The sequence below is a fragment of the Palaemon carinicauda genome, chromosome 2 (assembly GCF_036898095.1).
Source record: "Palaemon carinicauda isolate YSFRI2023 chromosome 2, ASM3689809v2, whole genome shotgun sequence".
In the NCBI taxonomy this organism is placed as follows: Eukaryota; Metazoa; Arthropoda; class Malacostraca; order Decapoda; family Palaemonidae; genus Palaemon; species Palaemon carinicauda.
This window is the reverse complement of record NC_090726.1, coordinates 6502329-6523530: the sequence shown is the minus strand read 5'-3', so window position 1 is coordinate 6523530 and position 21202 is coordinate 6502329. Positions and strand designations below refer to the sequence as shown.

The following is a 21202-nucleotide window of genomic DNA, read 5'->3' as shown; positions in this document are numbered from 1 at the left end:
AATTCTAAATCCCACATAAGATAGATTTGAGACCTTTGTCCTGCCGTGGACAAGAATCGACCGCATTTGTTGTCGTTGTTGTTGTTGTTGTTAATACTACAGATAAACCTTCACTTCAAATAACGTTCATTTCTGTAATTTGTTCTTTGCATTATTCGGTGCGTACCAAAATCATGATCGTACATATATACATACATATACCAAGGCACTTCCCCCAATTTTGGGGGGTAGCCGACATCAACAAATGGAACAAAAACAAAGAAGGGGACCTCTACTCTCTACGTTCCTCCCAGCCTAACAAGGGACTCAACTGAGTTCAGCTATGACAATAGGAAGATAGGCCTACCACTTTTATACTAGGAAGAACTAATATGACAATTAGGTTTCATTGAATAAAATCAATATTTCATCGTAGGTCTCGCGACTACATTCCAAAATTTGCAGCTCTAAACTTGTAAAAGACCTTTCCAGTCTGGATCGAGAGGCAACGAGCCTGGAAATCAACTAGAAGAACAACATAAATAGGAGACATAACTTTAGGTTTATACGTTTGTAACGTTCGTTTTTACGGGCTTAAAGTGAAGCCGAATAGCTTTCTTTACGGGTATACTTGTTTCTTTTATAAGACTGGTTCTACTAAGTCTAAAACACGGGCTCTTTTCAGCTTTTCCACTTTTTTTACTACTATGAAGCAAAAAAATCACTCAATAAGTTTCTACTGTGAATGATTAAAACGTCATATTTTTTTTTCGTTTTAGACTGAATGCCTTTTTCGTCCTGTATAAATGGAAGGGTCGCGTGTTTTAGACAGCGAAAAGAAATGGGACAACTAAGGAAAAAATATCCAGAAAAGATAGACCCAATATACTTGGAAGATTATCAATCTCCTTTATCCATCGCTCGACTGCTTAAATGGGGGAAAATCTGAAATTTATTGGTTTTCTTTTTTTATTGCCAAAATCTTGATATCAGTTTGAAAATTGGGTCTCATCTTTACTCAGAGGTTGCCTTTCGCTACAGATGAAAAGTCTATCAGAAATTGTAATATTGGAACTAGTTTACTCGTATCTGTTTCCTATGTGCTACTGATACTATCATGGTTCCGTCGAGAATAACTGTTCATGGTGCATAACTTGCGCCATGTAACACAATTTTCATCCACCTTGTGGTAGCGTATTGGAAATGTCCTTGCCTGTCGATTTTCTGAACGATATTTCGAGACCTGCTCAAGCTCGATAATTTTTAGTAGTGTCTGCAACCTCACGACATCTGGCGGACTATTGCTCCCTTCAAACGAGTGGATTGATGCCGTGCGGTTTTGTCCGCGCCGATCAGAAATCAATGAAGATCAATAAGGCCCTTCACACGCTGCTAGCTCGGAAATATTTCCGAGCGGTTGTGATTTACTAGCCGCGTGAGCTGCTAACCTGCGCGGTTCCAGTGTAGTGGCTTATAGAAACTACGCGGCCGTTCGGAGAAAATCGTCTCGGGTGAAGACATGCCTCCAAACGAATGGAAATATTTCCGTACGGAAAAAATCCGCTCGTATAGTCCAAAAGAGGATGATCACAGAAAACGAGAAACAACAGATAACCCAGTCATCCGCCGTGTAATAATTAACTTTAATTCCCATTTACCCAGCAGATAGAATGACGCGAAACTCAACTCAGGTCTGATTGGATAACCCCAAAATAATTTCAAATGATGAGGATGGGGATGAAGATGATGATGTAAAACGTAAACAGAAAACATTCTCTTCGGTCAAATGAGCTCTCTTATTTTCTATAGTAAAATGAAGTCATTGTTTTCATTGTTTTTGTATAGTACCGACTTGTATTTTGACTTTCGAATAAATATCACACAGCATTGAGGAATGGTTTAATTTTTATTTTGCGTGGTATGATCTATTAAGATAAAATATGTGCGGGGTGCACGTTATGGAGAATGACGCCATAGAGTCAACATATCCCTACTTAGTCAGAAAATTATAATGATTAGTAGATCTAAAACAGAGGTAGATCCTAACCCAAACACTTTCACTGATAATATTTATTTCATTACAGGCAACTCAGTGAAAATTGCAGTGAAAAAAAAAAAAAAAAAAAAAAAAAAATTAAGAACCCTGTCTGGTCCTCATCCTCTTCAACTGCGAAAAGAAAATGTATATTGCGAAAGTCTTTCAAGGCCTACGAAGATATCTCAGTCGTGATGACGTCACGTAAAAGTTGCACGAACTCCGCTTGAATTGACGGCAAGAAATGTCGTATTTTCTCTTCCTTTTTTAATAAATGGGAAATATAGACCAAGAAATTGTTGGTGAAGAAGGATGGTGGTGCAGGGTGTTTTGGGCGGTTCGACGCAATTCTCTTGATCTTTCTCTGTCAGTATGAAGATGATAAGGTGATGATGTACTATATATCGTAGAGTTTCTAGGCAAGGAGGTTACCAGGATTCAGCGATTAAAGATAGAACATGAAGGTTATTGGTCTTCTTGGAGGTCACAACCTACAAAGGAAGAGGCTATATATATATATATATATATATATATATATATATATATATATGTGTGTGTGTGTGTGTGTGTGTGTGTGTGTATATATATATATACATATATATATATGTGTGTGTGTGTGTATACAGTATATATATCATTGTATACATCTATGTGCATATTATTATTATTATTATTATTATTATTATTATTATTATTATTATCATTATTTGCTAAGCTACAACCCTAGTTGGAAAAGCAGGGTGCTATAGGACCAGGGTCTCCCACAGGGAAAATAGCTCAGTGAGGAAAGGGAACAAGGAAAAATAAATATTTTAGGATTAGTAACAACATTAAAATAAACATCTCTATAAATTATAAAAAATTTAACAAAACAAGAGGAAGAGAAATAAGATAGAATAGTGTGCCCGAGTGTACCCTCAAGCAAGAGAACTCTAACCCAAGACAGTGGAAGATCATGGTACAAAAGCTATGGCACTACCCAAGACTAGAGAACAATGGTTTGATTTTGAGTGTTCTTCTCCTAGAAGAGCTCCTTACCATAGCTAAATAGTCTCTTCTATACTTACTAAGAGGAAAGTGGCCACTAAACAATTACAGTGCAGTAACCCCTTGGGTAAAGAATTGCTTGGTAATTTCAGTGTTGTCAGGTGTATGAGGATAGAGGAAAATATTATTATTATTATTATTACTAGCCAAGCTACAACCCTAGTTGGAAAAGCAAGATGCTATAAGCCCAGGGGCTCCAACGGGGAAAAATAGCCCAGTGAGGAAAGGAAATAAGGAAATAAATAAATGATGAGAATAAATTAACAATAAATCATTCTATAAACAGTAACAGCGTCAAAACAGACATGACCCATACAAACTATTAACAACGTCAAAAACAAATATTTGAGATATAAACTATAAAAAGACTCATGTCAGCCTGGTCAACATAAAAACATTTGCTCCAACTTTGAACTTTTGAAGTTCTACTGATTCAACTACCTTTCCTTACTGGGCTATTTTCTCTGTTGGAGGCCCTGGGCTTGTAGCCTCCTGCGTTTCCAACTAAGGTTGCAGCTTAGAAAGTAATAATAATAATAATAATAATAATAATAATAGTAATAATAATAATAATAATAATAATAATAATAATCAGAAATTGTATTAGGGCGTGCAAGATAAAAGGTAGGAGGCGCAGTTTGTTTAAGAGGGTTCAATTTGTTTCTGATGAAGAATATGAGTTAATGTAAGGAAAAGGCTAATGCATCCGTCTTTTAACCAGACAATCATCGATTACTCAGTAGTTGAAGTAATGACTAATGTGTTTTTCTTTATAATCATCAAATATCAAAAGAACCTGCTTTAAAATGCAAGAAATGAAACACACACACATACATACACATACACACACACACACACACACATATATATATATATATATAGATATATATACACATATATATATATATATATATATATATATATGCATATATATACATACATACATATATATATACTGTATATATATATATATATATATATACATATATACAGTATATATATATATATATATATATATATATATATAAAATATATATACATATATATATATATATATATATATACATATATACAGTATATATATATATATATATATATATATATATATATATATACATATATATGTATTATACATATACAGTATATATATATATATATATATATATATATATATATATATATATATATATGTATATATATATATATATATATATATATATATATTGAAATTTTTTTTTGTTTATCAACATCGACAAAGTAAATTTGATCTTTTAAACCACTATTAAAAAAGCGTAAATGCAACACAATAGCTTAAGAGAGTGATCTAGTCTAAATAAGATGTAATTTTACTCCACTTGAGAAGAAAAGTAATCAGAAAGAAAAAGTAATAGCGTAAGATATGGTGTTGAGTAGAGCCGAGAATCAGAAAGCAACATCCTGTGTTGAACGTTTAAGTTTCTTCTGATTATATCCTCCCCTCCAGCAGGTGGACATTCTGTAGCATAACTTCAGAATATATCCTGGAGCCTTAAAAACTGAAGTTGTTGGACTTTGCTGGAAATCAACATTTTTCTCCAGCATAAGGTCTTTGGAACTTCAACTTGAATTTTGATGATTCGTTGAAGATCCAGGTGTCTTTGTTAGTATTTTCATAGATTTTTGTGTGAAACTTCTCGAGATTTGCATATTTTTTTGCGATTTAGATTTCTGATTTTCGTTTATATGAATGCAAGGCCATTTGATATGGATTATGATTTCTTATAGAGGTACACTGAGGAAAGCCAATAGTTATTAGCTGAAACAGCTGTCAGTAGAAGTTGAATAACTGAAGCAGCACAGTCACAAAGTCTGCCTTTTCCTCCAGAATTCTATCCTTGAAGACAAGAAAAGACATAGAGAACTAGAAAAAATGTTAGCTTAGAATAATTGATGCCAAAAATACACGAACATATAGGTTACATACATAATCACCGCCCCCACACCCACACACTCATATATATATATATATATATATATATATATATATATATATATATATATGCATATATATATATATATATATATATATACTGTATATATATATATATATATGCATATATATATAAATATATATATATATATATATATATATATATATATATATATATATATATATATACAAGTAGTAGGTTAGCCAAGGCACCACCCACTCATTGCTATACTACCACTATGTGGAGCAGGCTGACATATCTTTTTATAGTTTATATATCAAATATCTGTTTTGATGTCACTATTTCTAAAATGTTTTATTGCTAATTTTTTCTTATATCGTTTATTTATTTCCTTATTTCCTTTCTTCACTAGGCTATTTTTCCCTGTTGGAGCCCTTGGACTTTTAGCATCTTGCTTTTCCAAACTAGGGTTGTAGCTTGGCCAGTAATAATGATAATAATAGTAATAATAGAGAGTTATTGGGTCCTTTGACTGGGCAGACAGTAATAGAGTAGATCATTCTCTGTGGTTACAGTTTATTTTCCCTTTGGCTACACATACACCGAATAGTCTGGCTTATTCTTTACACATCCACCTCTGCCCTTATACACCTGACAGCACTGAGATTACCAAACAATTGTTCCTTCAAGGAGTTAATATTGCACCGTAATTGTGCATTGTTACTTTCCTCTTGGTAAGGGTGGAAGAAACTCTTTGGCTATGACAAGTAGCTCTTCTAGGAAAAGAACTTTCCCAGTGTCTCCCAATGTCTTGGGTTAGAGTTCTCTTGTTTAAGGGTACACTCTGGAACACTATTCTATCTTAATTCTCTTCCTATTGTTTTTTAATTTTTTATAGTTATATATGAAATTTTTGTCTTAATGTTGATACTGTTCATAAAATGAAATATTTTTATTGATAATTAATTCTCTTGTAGTTTATTTATTTCCTTTCCTGTCTGGGCTATTTTTCCTGTTAGAGCCCTTGGGCTTATAGCATCCTACTTTTCGAACTATGGTTGTATTAAGTAATAATAATAATAATAATAATAATAATGATAATAATAATAATAATATATACATACACACACACACACACACACATATATATATATATATATATATATATATATATATATATATGTATATATATACAGTATATATATATATATATATATATATATATATATAAATTTATATATATATATATATATATATATATATATATATATATATATATGTATATCTATATGTCCTAATCCTTGTATGAAAAATATGTACAAGTGTATTTTTTATACAGTGAGATTAATGATCTTTCTTAGAGTACTATGACTGTCATAAATTGTAGTGCGCGATCACTGAACTCTGTTATAGGTGACGTGTGTTAAGTCTGATAGGTGACGTGTTGTAAGCCTATTGGTGAGAACATATTTCCATCACAGTGGAGATTTCCACAAAATCTAACGATTCAGCATATTGGCAGAGCAACATTGCATTGGCTTGCCGAGGGGTAAGCAGTACCACTCGAGCGATCATTAGAACAAGATGGTACTCATCTAAAGAGTATCTGGCTGTGTAAAGTGTATTCACGAGCATTCTTATAATAAAGTGAAAAAATTAACCCATGTTCTGAAGTCTCATTATCCGTCGACATGACACACACACACACACGCACACACATACACACACACACACACACACACACACACACACATATATATATATATATATATATATATATATATAAATGCAGTATATATATACATATATAAATATATATGTATATATATATATATATATATATATATATATATATATATATATATTTATATATATATCTATATACAGTGCACGTAGACCTATACGCACACAACAAAGCACACACACACATATATGTATAAATATGTATATATATATATATATATATATATATACATATATATATATATATATATATATATATATGTATGTATATATATATATATTGTGCTCAAATATAAGAAAATTTTATCATCATCAGCAACAGCCGTTGCTAGTCCACTGCAGGACAAAGGCCTGAGACATGTTCCTCCACAAGGGTCTGTTCATGGTCTTTCTATGCCACTTCCCACATGCAAACCTTCTTAGTGTCAATCGATCGTATTCTCTCCCTTCCCCCCCAGCTTCTTTTGCAATGTCTAGGGACCCATTCTGTTATTCTTAATACCCATCTATTATCTGTCATCCTCATTATATGTCCTGTCTATGTCCATTTCGAATATTATTGTTATTATTATTATTATTATTATTATTACTAGCCAAGCTACAACCCTAGTTGGAAAAGCAAGATGCTATAAGCCCAAGGGCTCCAATAGCGTAAAATAACCCAGTGAGGAAAGGAAATAAGGAAATAAATGATGAGAACAAGTTCACAATAAATCATTCTAAAACAGTAACAACGTCAAAGCAGATATGTCCTATATAAAATATTAACAACGTCAAAAACAGATATGTCATATCCTCTACTTAAGTTTGTTCTCGAATCCATGTTGTTCGTTTTCTGTCTATTAGTGTTATTCCCATTATTATTCTTTTTATAGCTCTTTGAGTTATAACTATAGTCCATTTCTTTTAGCGAGGCATATTTGCACCGACTCGCAGCGGTGCCCTATTAGCTCGGAAAAATTTCCTGATCGCTGAATGGTTGGACAAAATAATTCTAACCAATCAGCGATCAGGAAACTTTTCCGAGCTAAAGGGGAACCCCAGCTTCTCGGTGCAAATATGCCTCGCTAAAATAAATGGACTATAGTTCATGTTCTAAGACTTTAGTAAACCTCCAAGTTTTCTGATGTATAAGTTAATTTATAGCCTATCCTTTTTTCACTTGTCATGGTCCATTAACTTTCAGGGTCATAAACAACGCTTCGTAATAGCACTACATGCTTTTTTTTTTTTTCTGACGAGGCAAGTATCGCAGTCACTTAGTTGACTATTTGATCATGTATCATCTGATGTTATAGCTACCAACACGGTCACTGGATTACATGTTTCATAAATGTATTCCTCGAGAAAGACTTATTTTATAAGCGCCATCCATATTGTTTTTGTTTTGTAACCTATTTGAGCAAATCCATCTAAGGAATTACTAAAATAAGCGATATTGGTAATAATTTTATGTGTATAAATATATATGCATATATATATATATATATATATATATATATATATATATATATATATATATATACATATATATATATATATGTATGTATGTATGTATGTATGTATGTGTGTGTGTGTTTGTGGCTTCTTGAATTCTTTCAAAATCAAGCCCAATAAAAAGAGGACATTTAGAATTTTTCATGATTCCCAAAATAACCATGCTGCCATTTTCCTGAATAAAAACGTATTATTATTATTATTATTATTATTATTATTATTATTATTATTATTATTATTATTATTATTATTATTATTATTATTATTATTATTACAAGCTAGGCTATAACCCTAGTTGGAAAAGCAAGATACTATATGCCCAAGGGCTCCAGCAGGGAAGAATAGCCCATTGAGGAAAGGAAACAAGGAAATAAATTAACTACAATAATAAGCAAACAAAATATCTAAAAAACAAGAACAACATTACAGTAGATCCTTCACATATAAAGTGTTTGTATTTCAGCAAAACAAGAGGAGAAATCAGATAGAACAACATGCCCAAGTGTATCCCTAAGCAAGAGAACTCTAATCCAAGACAGTGGAAGGCCATGGTACAGAGGCTATGGCACTACCCAAGACCAGAGAACAATTGGTTTGAATTTGGAGTGTCCTTCTCCTATAAGAGCTGCTTACCATAGCTAAAGAGTCTGTTCTACCTTTACCAAGAAGAAAGTAATAACTTAACAATCACATTGCAATAGTTAACCTCTCGAGTGAAAATGAATTGTTTGGTAATCTCCGTGTTGTCAGAGGAGAATGTGGCAAGAATAGGTCAGACTATTAAGAGTAAACTATATGTAGGCAAAGACAGAATGATCCGTAACCAAAAACAGGGATCCAATGTTGCACTCTCTAGACCGTGAAAGGATCCAACGAGTTTAAAAGCAATGGTGTCGATTGAAATCATGAATAAATAAGCACATCCACTAAAAAGAACATGAAGAAATCTGATCCTCTTTTATAGAAGTTATACCTATCCACCTATTAATTTTGGCTCCGTTTTCTGTGAATAGGCACCTACTATGACGTCATCACACCTGCGTTCGACCCCGCAGAAAATGAATAAGACCAGGCGTTTGGGAAGGTTGTTAACACAGAAAATGACTTTACCGTCTTTGGAATTTAGTGAGATAGTAACACTAGCTGATTCGAATCTATACATCACGCATGGCAGCGATGTTATTCAACAAGACTATTCAGTTATGTCACAAATGTTTCCTGTACCAGATGCCGTGAGCCTAACAAAACGATGTTTAACATTAGCCTATCATAATAGCAACTGACATGAGATATGAGTTAAATCTTGATTTGTTTATAATCATCAAATAGTTAAATATGCCTGCATTTGTGTCATAGTATAAGCATTGTATTTAATAACGGCCAAAAATAGTTTTTCTGGCGAACGTTGGCAACGAACGGTTCAGGTGGTGTCTGACAGTCTGACACACACACTTGTTGTTTCAGTGTGTATTTGGCAAGTGTTTAGAAAGGAGTGTTCGTCTTCGCTTAGTGTAGTCGCTCAGGTAAGCCGAAGTAATGATAATCTATCGAGATTTGGTATGCAATGAGTCCCTTTCTCTCAAAATAATTTTAACTTTTACACACAGATAACGCAATTCCAAGAACAGAATTGATAAGGTAGCAGCGGATGTATTGTTGATAAAATTCGGATTCACACTTGCTTTGCACAACTTAGTAAGCCAAGTGTGGGGCACTTGTCTAATTATCCATATTTTTAAAAACTGGAATGTCATGTTTATTTGTTTACTAATAACGAGACGAGTGTTAGTTGTGGTAATTGTAATTGAATCGGTTAATCCTCAGTAAAGATACTTTTCAATTTCTTTCAACTGTTTTGATAGATTGATTTAAGAGTTTTTTTTTTTTTTGGTTTATAAGTTATCTGGTGTCACAAATTAATTTATTTAACATTTTATAAAATATTCAATGGAGCTGTTAAAACAAACGAGGTTATAGATTGCCGTTGTTAGCATGGTTATTTCTAATTTAACGGCTCAAAAGATATTTCACAGAATAATGTTCCATTGCATCACTTAGTGTGTAGGCCTATGTATACCAATCTCGTAAAAAGGACAACAATTGTATAGTAGTTACACCTATCAGATTGAATCAGGGATGGGCAAAATTATATTTTGAACTTGGAGAATAGGGCTCTTATTATTATTATTATTATTATTATTATTATTATTATTATTATTATTTGCTAGGCTACAACCCTGGTTGGAAAAGCAGTATGCTAAAGCCTAGTGGCTCCATCAGGGAAAATAACCCCATTAGGAAAGGAAAAAAGGAAAAATTATATATTTTAAAAACAGTAACAACATTAAAACAAATATTTCGTATACAAACTATAAAAACTTTAACAAACCAAGAGGAAGAGAAATAAAATAGTGTGCCCAAGTGTACCCTCAAGCAAGAGAACTCGAACCCATGAGAGCGGAAGACTATGGTATAGAGGCTATGGCACTTCCCTAGAATAGAGAGCATTGGTTTTATTTTTTATTGTCCTTCTCCTAGAAGAGCTACTTACCATAGCTGAAGAGTATCTTTTACCTTTAAAAGAGGAAAGTAGCCAACGAAAAATTATAGTGCAGTAGTTAACCTTTAGAGGAAAGAAGCTCGTTTAGTAATCTCAGAGGTGTGAGGTGTATGAGGACAGAGGGACATATGTAAGGAATAAATCAGACTATTAGGTTTATGTGTAGGCAAAGAGAAAATGAACCGTACCAGAGAGAAGAGTCAATGTATTACTGTCTGACCAGTCAAAGGACCCCCATAACTCTCTAGCGGTAGTATATCAACGGGTGGCTGGTGCCCTGGCAAACTTACTACCAACTACCACTACACACACACACACACACACACACACACACACACAAAATATCCATATTGTGTTTTACACTTCAGAAATAGGTCTAGATCTGCCCCCCCCCACACACACACACACACACACATATATATATATATATATATATATATATATATATATATATATGCAGTATATATGTATATATATATATATATATATATATGCAGTATATATGTATATATATATATATATATATATATATATATATATATATATATATATATATATATATTTATACATAAATTATGTGCTCATCAACATCATTCCTTTTCTGCTATGGGTTGCTTTCGCTATTGCAGCCCTTGGTCTTAAGGCATTCTCATTTTCAAATCAGGATTGCATCTTAGCTTGTAAGGATTATGTCTATGCACACATACAGTACACACATATATAGGCCTATGTCTTTTGGTTTATCTCTGCAGGGTATATATATATATATATATATATATATATATATATATATATATATATATATATATATATAGGTCTATGTGTTAGTTTATCTAATGTACATGGTGTATATATACACATATATTATTATTACTACTACTACTCATACTACTACTGTACTAGCTAAGCTACAACCCTATCGAGAAAATCAGGATAGTATAACGCTAAGGGTTCCAACAGGAGAAATAGCCCAGTGAGGAAAGGAAATATGGAAACCGATAGAATTATCAATGTGTACCTTAGTGTACCCTCAAGAAGAACCCTGATCCAAGACAGGGGAGGACCATGGTACAGAGGCTATGGCACTACCCAAAACTTGAAAACAAGGGTATGATTTTAAAGTGTCCTTCTCCTGAACGAGCAATGTGTGTGCGTTTGTAAACAATTTAAAGATGAATGTGGCAGTAACTTTTTTTTTATTTGGAGCCACCCTTGTTTTAGGAAACTAATTAATATTAAAAACCAAGTTGGCGGTATGTGAGTAACTTCACACATGACATTTATCCACTATCAGATATCAAGCAACAAAGACCCCTTTGTATCGAATATGAGGTAGGCTACACTTTGCGAATAATTTACCAAAAAGGGAATTAAGTGAAAGGGCAACGAGAGAGAGAGAGAGAGAGAGAGAGAGAGAGAGAGAGAGAGAGAGAGAGAGAGAGAGAGAGAGAGATGTATGAATGGAGTGTTATCATCTCCACTTTAAAGACGCGTAGCTTGATTAATTTATCAACGGTAGGTTAGCCTTGATTACATCCGGCCGAGAAGTTTGGTTAATAAACGCTATTGCTCTAGAGAATAGTGCAATGTAACCGTTCACAAGAATCGTGGACACAACTTCAATAAGGTAGTTGATAGCCAGTAATGTGATCACTGCTTGTTAACAATCAAGTCCTTTCATATCTCGAAGGATGTCTTTGTTTATCTATTATTCTTGTTGTATGTCTGTGTGTTTTTATTTTAAACTGCCTATGCATTTATGTGTCAGTCTATATGTGTCATAGATTGACGATACAACCGTTTTCTGAAATACATGTATCCTAGTGATTGAATGTTGAAGGAAAGTTCTTATAGGCCTAGTCTGATATTGAAACTAAGCGTTATTATTATTATTATTATTATTATTATTATTATTATTATTATTATTAGCCAAGCAACAAGGCCTAGGGCTCCAACCGGGAAAGTAGCCCAGGGAGGAAAGGAAATAAAGGAGGGGCTAGCAAATAAACTATGTTAGTAATGAATAAGTAAATATAAAAATATTTTAAGATCAGTAACTGCTAAACGAAGTAGGAGTCTGGGAAAATGGAGGCAGAAATAGATTTCCAAAGAATTGGAAGAAAATGGACTGGAAAAGGAATTTTTGGAGATGTTTCATGTTTATGGATTGTTCCTGTAAGCATCGCTATCAGTTTCATTAATTCCTTTCAGAGGACTTATTATTATTATTATTATTATTATTATTACTTGCTAAGCTACAACCCTAGTTGGAAAAGCAGGATGCTATAAGCCCAGGGGCTCCAACAGGGAAAATAGCCCAGTGAGGAAAGAAAACAAGGAAAAAATAGATATAAACTATATAAACTTTAACAAATCAAGTGGAAGGGAAATTAGATAGTGTGCCTCTAACTGGCAATCATCCGGATGTTAACCAGATTTGGCGTCATCTGACATGATTAAACGAAACCCATCATTGTAACGGACATAATTTCCATTCTAGCTCACGTTAACTATCTATAGGCCGATGCTTCTACTTCTGGTAGCCGTATTTCTAGTACCATGGCTTCCAAGAGGCATTAGGCTATACGTCGACAGTGTCTGGCTTATTGGTCACTCATCTCATCCATGTACTGACTAAACCTAACCCCAAAATTTAATAAAGAGAAGTCTGCTATCCTGTCATCGCTAGCATCCAATATGAAGTAATTGGTCATAGTTGTATTCCTGAATTTTTTTTTTTTAGTTATAAGTTACTACCTCCAGCTTTTAACATGTGCTGGGTTGAGTCAAGTTCTATGTACTATACATTATATAATTCGGACCTACAATTTTCAAAAATCAGTTCATTACACTTTTTACTAATATTAACGTTACCTTTAATGTTTAAAGGTCTCTCATTAATGGTATAAGCAAGGGACAGCGACAATGTCCTAGAGACTGACCATATGTACATATGATAGCGCCTAGGCCTCCTCTCCATCAAGCTAGAACCAAGGAGGGCCAGACAGTGGCTGGTGATGAGTTACAAAGATTTTGGATGTCTCAAAGACATTTTAGTTCATCCGGAGAGAATCCATTTGGGGTAAAGCGATTTGGTTTGAACGTTTCGAGAGTTTTTATAATCTTTTATAACTTATTCATGAACTTGTTTACCGTGTTACTTAACTACATCCACTGGCTGAAGCACGTATTCCTGTAATTATGGTATTATTAATAAGTTCATTATTATTAGTAGTTGTAGCATAACAATGTAATTATTCTATTGTTGCTATACATGATCACCTAGATTAAACTTTTGGGTTACATTTGCATCACAAGTTCTGTAGCAAAAATTAATGTTTCCTAGGTTGGCTTCATTACCTAACGCTCATTGTATTATGAGCCATGGTGCTTAAATTTCGCCTTTACGACAATCGATTTCTAGTCCACACTATCCATACCAGGCATCATATTCACCAACATATTTCTATTTCCGCTTACGGTCCTAAACGATGTTGAAAGAAGCTTCGTCCATGCTAACACAACAAGAAAAGCATGGATACCCACGATCTGTCCATTAATAGTATTTAAGTATTGCACGAAAGAAAAAGTAAGCGCAATCGGTTTAGAACCCGACTCAAATCCGAATTAAGGTATGATAATGTATTGGCCTAGGCCTATATGCATAACAACTGTAGAGGAGAGGATGTGAATTTGGCGAATTCGTCGTGGAGACCAGTTTTATTTGATGTCTTGTAGTTCATTCCTTACCTTCCCGTTTCCATCAATTAATTATTTTGTCGTACATCGGTAATAGCCTGATATGCAAAACCAAATAACACGCAAAATTCATTTAAAGTTTTTGTAAAGTTAAGAGTAAGTTTACAGAAAATGCTCCCTTATTTTCCTCCTTTCGCTTGAAAGTTTAATAATAGTTTAACCTATATAAAAAAAATTATTCAACGTCTCATAAACAGAATGAAGTTGAATGTATCTAGCAGTTGGCTCTCTCATATTAATTTGTTGGTAAACACTTGTTGTCATTCCTTTTCCCTCCCCTGATATTGATCCTTAGCACCGTCGTCAGTAGTTCGTTATGCATGTTGCATAATATTTGTCATAATTCTGACCACCCTTTGCATTCTGGTCTTCCCAAACTGTACTATCCTGTACGTAGTACAAGGTAAGAAGTCAATTTTAAAAGTCTTGCCTTTTCCACCATAAGGCTCAACACTACACAGTAATCTGGAAGTTTTATTCCAGCTGTGATCAGGTTGTGGAATGATCTTCCTAATGATCAAACTTTCAAAGTGTATTATTTCATACTTGTGATATAAACAGGGACAATTTTTTTAAGCACATTAATGCTCAATTACAAATATAGGACGAAAAAGGATTATAATAGCGCCACTGTATTGATAGTTGGTTATTTATATGCTGTTTGGGTCAGTAAGAAGAAACGATATACGAAAGAGGAAACAGATGCCTTTCTTAAGAGTAAATTTCAATATGATCGGTGGCTTTTGAAAAATATCCATAAAGAAAGAATGAATAAAATGTTCACCAAAAAGTATATAAATTATTGTTTTTGAGTGACTAAAAATTAAAATCAAGATGTGTGATGTTGTAAATTGTTAAATTAGATGGATTTGTTTATAGAAAAATGCAATTAAATGTGATTATACTGTAAATATTGTGATTGTAAAGAATATGTAATTTAACTTTTTAATAAAAAGATAAAAAAAAATTATCAAACTTGCAGTGAATGTTTACAGGCGGACATGAGTTTCTCTTCAGAGTTTATATGACGTATCTATTGTAACGTTGTTACTGATCTTAGAACATTTTATTATCTTTATTCATTACGTCTCATATAGTTCATTTCCGTATTTTCTTTCCTCACCGGGCCATTTCTCCATGTTGGATAACTGGGGCTTACAGCATCCTGCTTTTCCAACTAGGGTTGTAACTTGCTATTGATAATAATAATAATAATAATAATAATAATAATAATAACTTTACTCGATGATTGGCAATACCTCTTAGCCTGTAGTCATTTTGACTATATTAGAAGAAGTAAAACTTACCCGCCATTACCGTCTAAAGAAGAGGCAACATATTTTCTTAAGTTGTCGTTTAGCCTTTTTTTCTGATTTATCATCTAAACCGTATTTTCTTGAGATATCTAAAGTGGTTCTTTTTGCTGATATTGGTAAATTAGCTAAATGTGGTTAGTGGCATAATTCAGACATTGCAGATTAATGCCAATTTGCTATTATTCAATTATCATTAGAAGTTGATGAACGTTTGTTGGCAAACGTCTGGATGACCGTTGAAAATAATCGATTGTTCCGTGGTTTAACTTTCACAACAGCCTTTGTGATTCTGAAGCACGTCTTTCAACATCCTGTGTTGGATATAGATATTTATATTTAGATTATGGCCATGAAGTCATGTTTTGTCTGTCTTGACCTTGGTGATGGTTTTAACCTTAATTATGATGCCCTTGTCGGGAAGCATTTCTTAGTATCCGGGGAGCATTTTAACTAACGTATTTCAAGGATTAGTAGTTGATTGGAGCTATATTGAGTACCAGAATTCAATCGCTGGTATTCTTCGGCCAGTGTTTCACGCCCAATGATATTATTATTATTATTATTATTATTATTATTATTATTATTATTATTATTATTAGCTAAGCTACAACCCTAGTTGGAAAAGCAAGATGCTATAAGCCAAGGGCTCCAACAGGGAAAAATAGCCCGGTGAGGAAAGGAAATAAGGAAATAAATAAATGATGAGAATACGTATGATAAGTTTGGTTGTGAATACAAGATAGTTGCTTATGCAGATAGTGGTAATATCGTTTGCACCATATTACCCCTAACATGAAATTGGTTGGAATAAGTTCGTGATGCAAATTATAAGGAATGTAGTTTCAAAGTATGACAATGGATAGGTCCAGGACACACATTTCCCCTCTCCCGGATTTCATTGATGCCGTTTTTTTTTTTTTAAATTACATTTTCATACAAACTATTGGCATTTATGGCGTTAACTATATTAATCTTCCAAATTAGACTAGTCTTAATGGAAATAAAGTAATAGGTGGCTGTTTAGACAAATGTCTTCATGGGTGTTGCTATGGTTTAACGTTTATTCATTTTATGTTCCCCCTGAATTGCTTTGTTCGGATTGGTTACGTGGTTTTAGATAGAAAAAAAAAAAACTAAAGGAAATAGTTATTGTAGCCTATTGGTAACTTCTCTACCTAATATTCAACAAACTAGGGCTCGAGCTCCTCTCAAACTCGTCGGTTCCCTTGATGCCTGCAACCTCACTATCCTTGTGAGCTGAAGATGGGTTTTTTGGGGGTCTACCGGCTGAGTCATCAGCAGCCATTGCATGGCCCTCCCTGGTCCCAGCTTGGGTGGAGAGAGGCCTTGGGCGCTGATGATATGATATATGGTCTGTCTCTGAGGCATTGTCCTGCTTGCTAGAGAAATGTCACTGTCCTTTACCTGTACCATTCATGAGTAGCCTTTAAAACCTTTAAAAACCTCAATAGAACAAAGGTAATACGCTGCACATAGTAACCAACCGTATCTCTCTCTCTCTCTCTCTCTCTCTCTCTCTCTCTCTCTCTCTCTCTCTCTCTCTCTCTCTCTCTCAGCTTGAAGGAGGAAGTCTTTCCTACTTACGAAGTGATGATACCTTTGGTTATTTCCCCCTCTCCTCCTCCTCCTCCACCTCCTCCTCCATCCCCAGAGCTTCGCCGGCCTGGTTGCTAATCATCTCATGATTAAAGTTCGGGATTACGATACTTTGTCAACAGATGTGGAGGAAATTTGCTTAGAAATGGAGATTCGCGAACGGCAGGGGGAATCTCTCTTCCTTTCCCCTCTCTACCTTCTGAAGCTCTCGCCCAGCACACACGTAGAGACACGAGTCGACCCTGCGTTGACAATTTGACGTGAGCAATTGCCACAGGGATAAATTAATCTAACTCTATGCATTCAATTCGTTAGATAATTCAGCAACCCTAGATAGCGCATTACGTGATGATAATGGCTGATACAAAGGGGTCATAATTAATTTGGAATTAGATTTTAAAGAATTACTACATAAAACTGCTTATAAAAAGCTATCCTGAATTTTTACAACGAAAATAATAGAAGCCATTTTTTTTTTACTGTACATTGCATAGATAAGAATAACTGAAGGAACATGATCCTAAAATTCCTATTAAATGAAACAAGTGATAGAAACGTATTCTTGAGATCAGTGTTAGATAATGATAAGGTTTGATGGGAAGCTGTAAATTGTGTCCATATAACTAATTAATTTAAGTCCTAACTCCTAAGTCTTAATTTTGATTCAAATACCAAGCATGGTTGAGACTAACTTAATTGAGTGTTGTTATGGTTTAGCAGTTATTCATTTTATGTTTGTATATTTTAAATAAAAAAAAATCTAATAGGGTAAATTTGTAAATTTTTTGTATGAAAAATAGTATTGAGCTAGAAAGTATACTCTTCTCTCTCTCTCTCTCTCTCTCTCTCTCTCTCTCTCTCTCTCTCTCTCTCTCTCTCTCTCTCTCTCTCTCGTATATGGGGATTCTCTCACCAATTTAACAAATAAAGTTTTTTATGGGTATTTTGATTTATTTTTACCGAATGTTTTGATAATTACCTTTATATAGTCGTTTCTCAAGAAAGAAAGTGTAACGATCACAATAACAAAGACATAATGACTTAAAAATTTAAAGTTAGAATTTAGAATTTTCTGTTCATGAAAATCATTTTCATCATAGACCTTCGAATATCCTGGAGACTTTAGCTATAGTAGAGGAAGCATGGTTGCTTGAATGGGATTAAACCATCCTTATGCTAACACAGATCTAGACTAACCAACTGGCAGAGATTTAGAAACTTAAAGAGAGAGAGAGAGAGAGATGGTGAACGTAGGGGAATCTTGGTCGATGAAAGATATCGGATCAAAGTTGCATTCATAATTTATTCACAATATTTATTTTCGAAATGGGAGTGTTATCTTAACCCTTTACCTATAAATATGCATCACAGAACCAGACAGACAGGCATACATATCAAAGGATTCCCTCACACACACACACACACACACACGCAGAGAGAGAGAGAGAGAGAGAGAGAGAGAGAGAGAGAGAGAGAGAGAGAGAGAGAGAGAGAGAGAGAGAGAGAGAGAGAGAGAGATCCAAGTTGTGATATTTTATTTATAATATTTAGTTTCTAAATGGGAGTGTTGTCATATGCATCACAGAGACAGACAGACATAAAGAGGAAGGGACTCCCAGAGAGAGAGAGAGAGAGAGAGAGAGAGAGAGAGAGAGAGAGAGAGAGAGAGAGAGAGCTTATTGGATTTTTTTTATCGTGGTTCTCGATAACCGATGTTCCGATTTAAAGATCTTACATCTATTAACTATAGACAGAATTTAGTAAAAATCAATTTCCCTCTCAAACCGGATGTTATTACCGGGTTGCTTATGCGAAAATATAATGGTATTCCATTGCAGTAGTTGCTCCCAGCATCAAGAATGCCTTGACTAAGAATATTAAAAACATCCCTGCCTGGCGGTCTACCGGACTCTGTGGTTCGAATCCCATTCAAACTCGATAGTTTCTTGTGTTTGCAACCTCACCATCCGTGTGAGATAAGGATGAAGAGTTTAGGGGGAGCTTATAGGTCTGCCTGCCGGGTCATCAGTGGCCATTGTTTGGCCGTCCGTGGTCCTAGCTTGGGTGTTGATCAGGCTCTAAGGTATTGTCCTGTTAGCTAGAGCAATGTCACTGTCACTTGACTTTGCCACTCATGAGCGCCCTTTAAACCTTAAACCTTTAAACCACTAAATATGAACGAAGTTCTTTGATCCTATATTCAATTCCCTTGGAAATTCCAATATCAAGTTTATTAATCACAGTTTCTGCAAATTTGAAAGTTACCCTTTATTGACCTCATGGAGATTTATTTTCATTCGTAATATAATTAAGAAAAGTGAAGTGATGATTTTAATAATAGAAAAAAATAAGAACCGTATATCTGAATTTCCCGGATCAACATTGAGGAAGAATATCAGGAAAACTTTGTGGTAGCCTATTGGAAACGCTCTTGTCTCGCAACCTGTGAGTCGGGAGTTTGGACCCACTCAAGCCCTATAGTTTCTGCTAGCATCTGAGTCATTAGCAGCCGTTGTCTGGTCCTTTCTGGTCCTTTCTGGTCCTAGTTTTTGTGGAGAATGGGCGTGGGCTCTGATCATATGTATCTTGCTTTCTCCATCATGAGGCTCAATACTACAGAGTATTCTAGAAGTTTTATTCTAGCTGTGATCAAGTCGTGGAATGATCCTCCCAATCGGGTAGTTGAATCGATTGAACTTCAAAAGTTCAACTTGCAGCAAATGTTTTTATGTTGAACCGGCTGATATAAGTCTCCTTTTATAGTTTATATAGGAAAGATCTGTTTTAATGTTGTTATTGTTCATTACTTCTCATATAGTTTATTTATTTCCTTTTTTTCACGTGACTAATTTTCCCTGTTGGAGCCCTTGGGCTTTTAACATCCTGCTTTTCCATCTAGGGTTGTAATTTACCTAATAATATAAATGATGATAATGATATTTATGATTATAATAATAATAATAATAATAATAATAATAATAATAATAATAATAATAATTCACGGTTTGTATCTAGGACGTTGTCATGTTCCTTACCCATGCCGCTCATGAGTGACCTGTAGCAAATCTTTAAATTAGCAGTCATTTGATTTTTTGCGAAAATACGTTGCATATATTTAAAGATTGAAATGTTTATCCTTGATATCTCGGACAGAACTAGAAACTCAAAGGAAATTATCTTTGGAATGCTGATTATATTATATTTTGACTAGGAATGAAGAATGGGTGGTTATTGGAAATAAAACGTTATATTGCTATTAATTTCAGAGTTCATTTAATTCGAAGTTGCTATTTTTTTAAGTATTACGATGGCGCGTGATTTCTTTACAGTAATGTTTTTTTTTTCTTATAGTAACTAAACTACTTTTCTTAAATGATGTCAAGTTGCCATTAACTAATGCAATTCAGATTCTTTTGACTTCAGAGACCATTCATAAACAGGGTTGTAACCGAAAAGAGAGGAAACAAGAGCAAAATACAGCGAAATATAAATGTGCAGTGATGACTAAGTAATATACAAATAAGAATTATCTGAGAAATCAATCATAAAGTGCAGGCGAATGGGCGTGGCACATTGAAGTAACATTGCAGCTTCACATACAAACATCATAAGTACCATTTTCTGATTCAAAAGACATTTTATTTTTGTGTTTTAATACTGGTTAATTGTATTTACGCTGAAATTGATTTACTGAACTATATTTATTTTTATGAGTGTA

At 34.0% G+C, this 21202-nt stretch overlaps 1 protein-coding gene across 3 annotated transcripts in view; it reads left to right on the top strand.

Moving 5' to 3' along the window:
• Positions 1 to 9630: 9630 nt before the first annotated feature.
• Positions 9631 to 21202, top strand: part of LOC137623143 (rabphilin-3A-like) — a 984642-nt gene continuing 973070 nt past the window's right edge. For all 3 annotated transcript variants that reach the window (XM_068353844.1, XM_068353836.1, XM_068353827.1), the window contains exon 1: positions 9631 to 9755. The gene's annotated coding sequence lies outside the window, so the exon portion shown is untranslated. The remainder of the gene's footprint in view (positions 9756 to 21202) is intronic.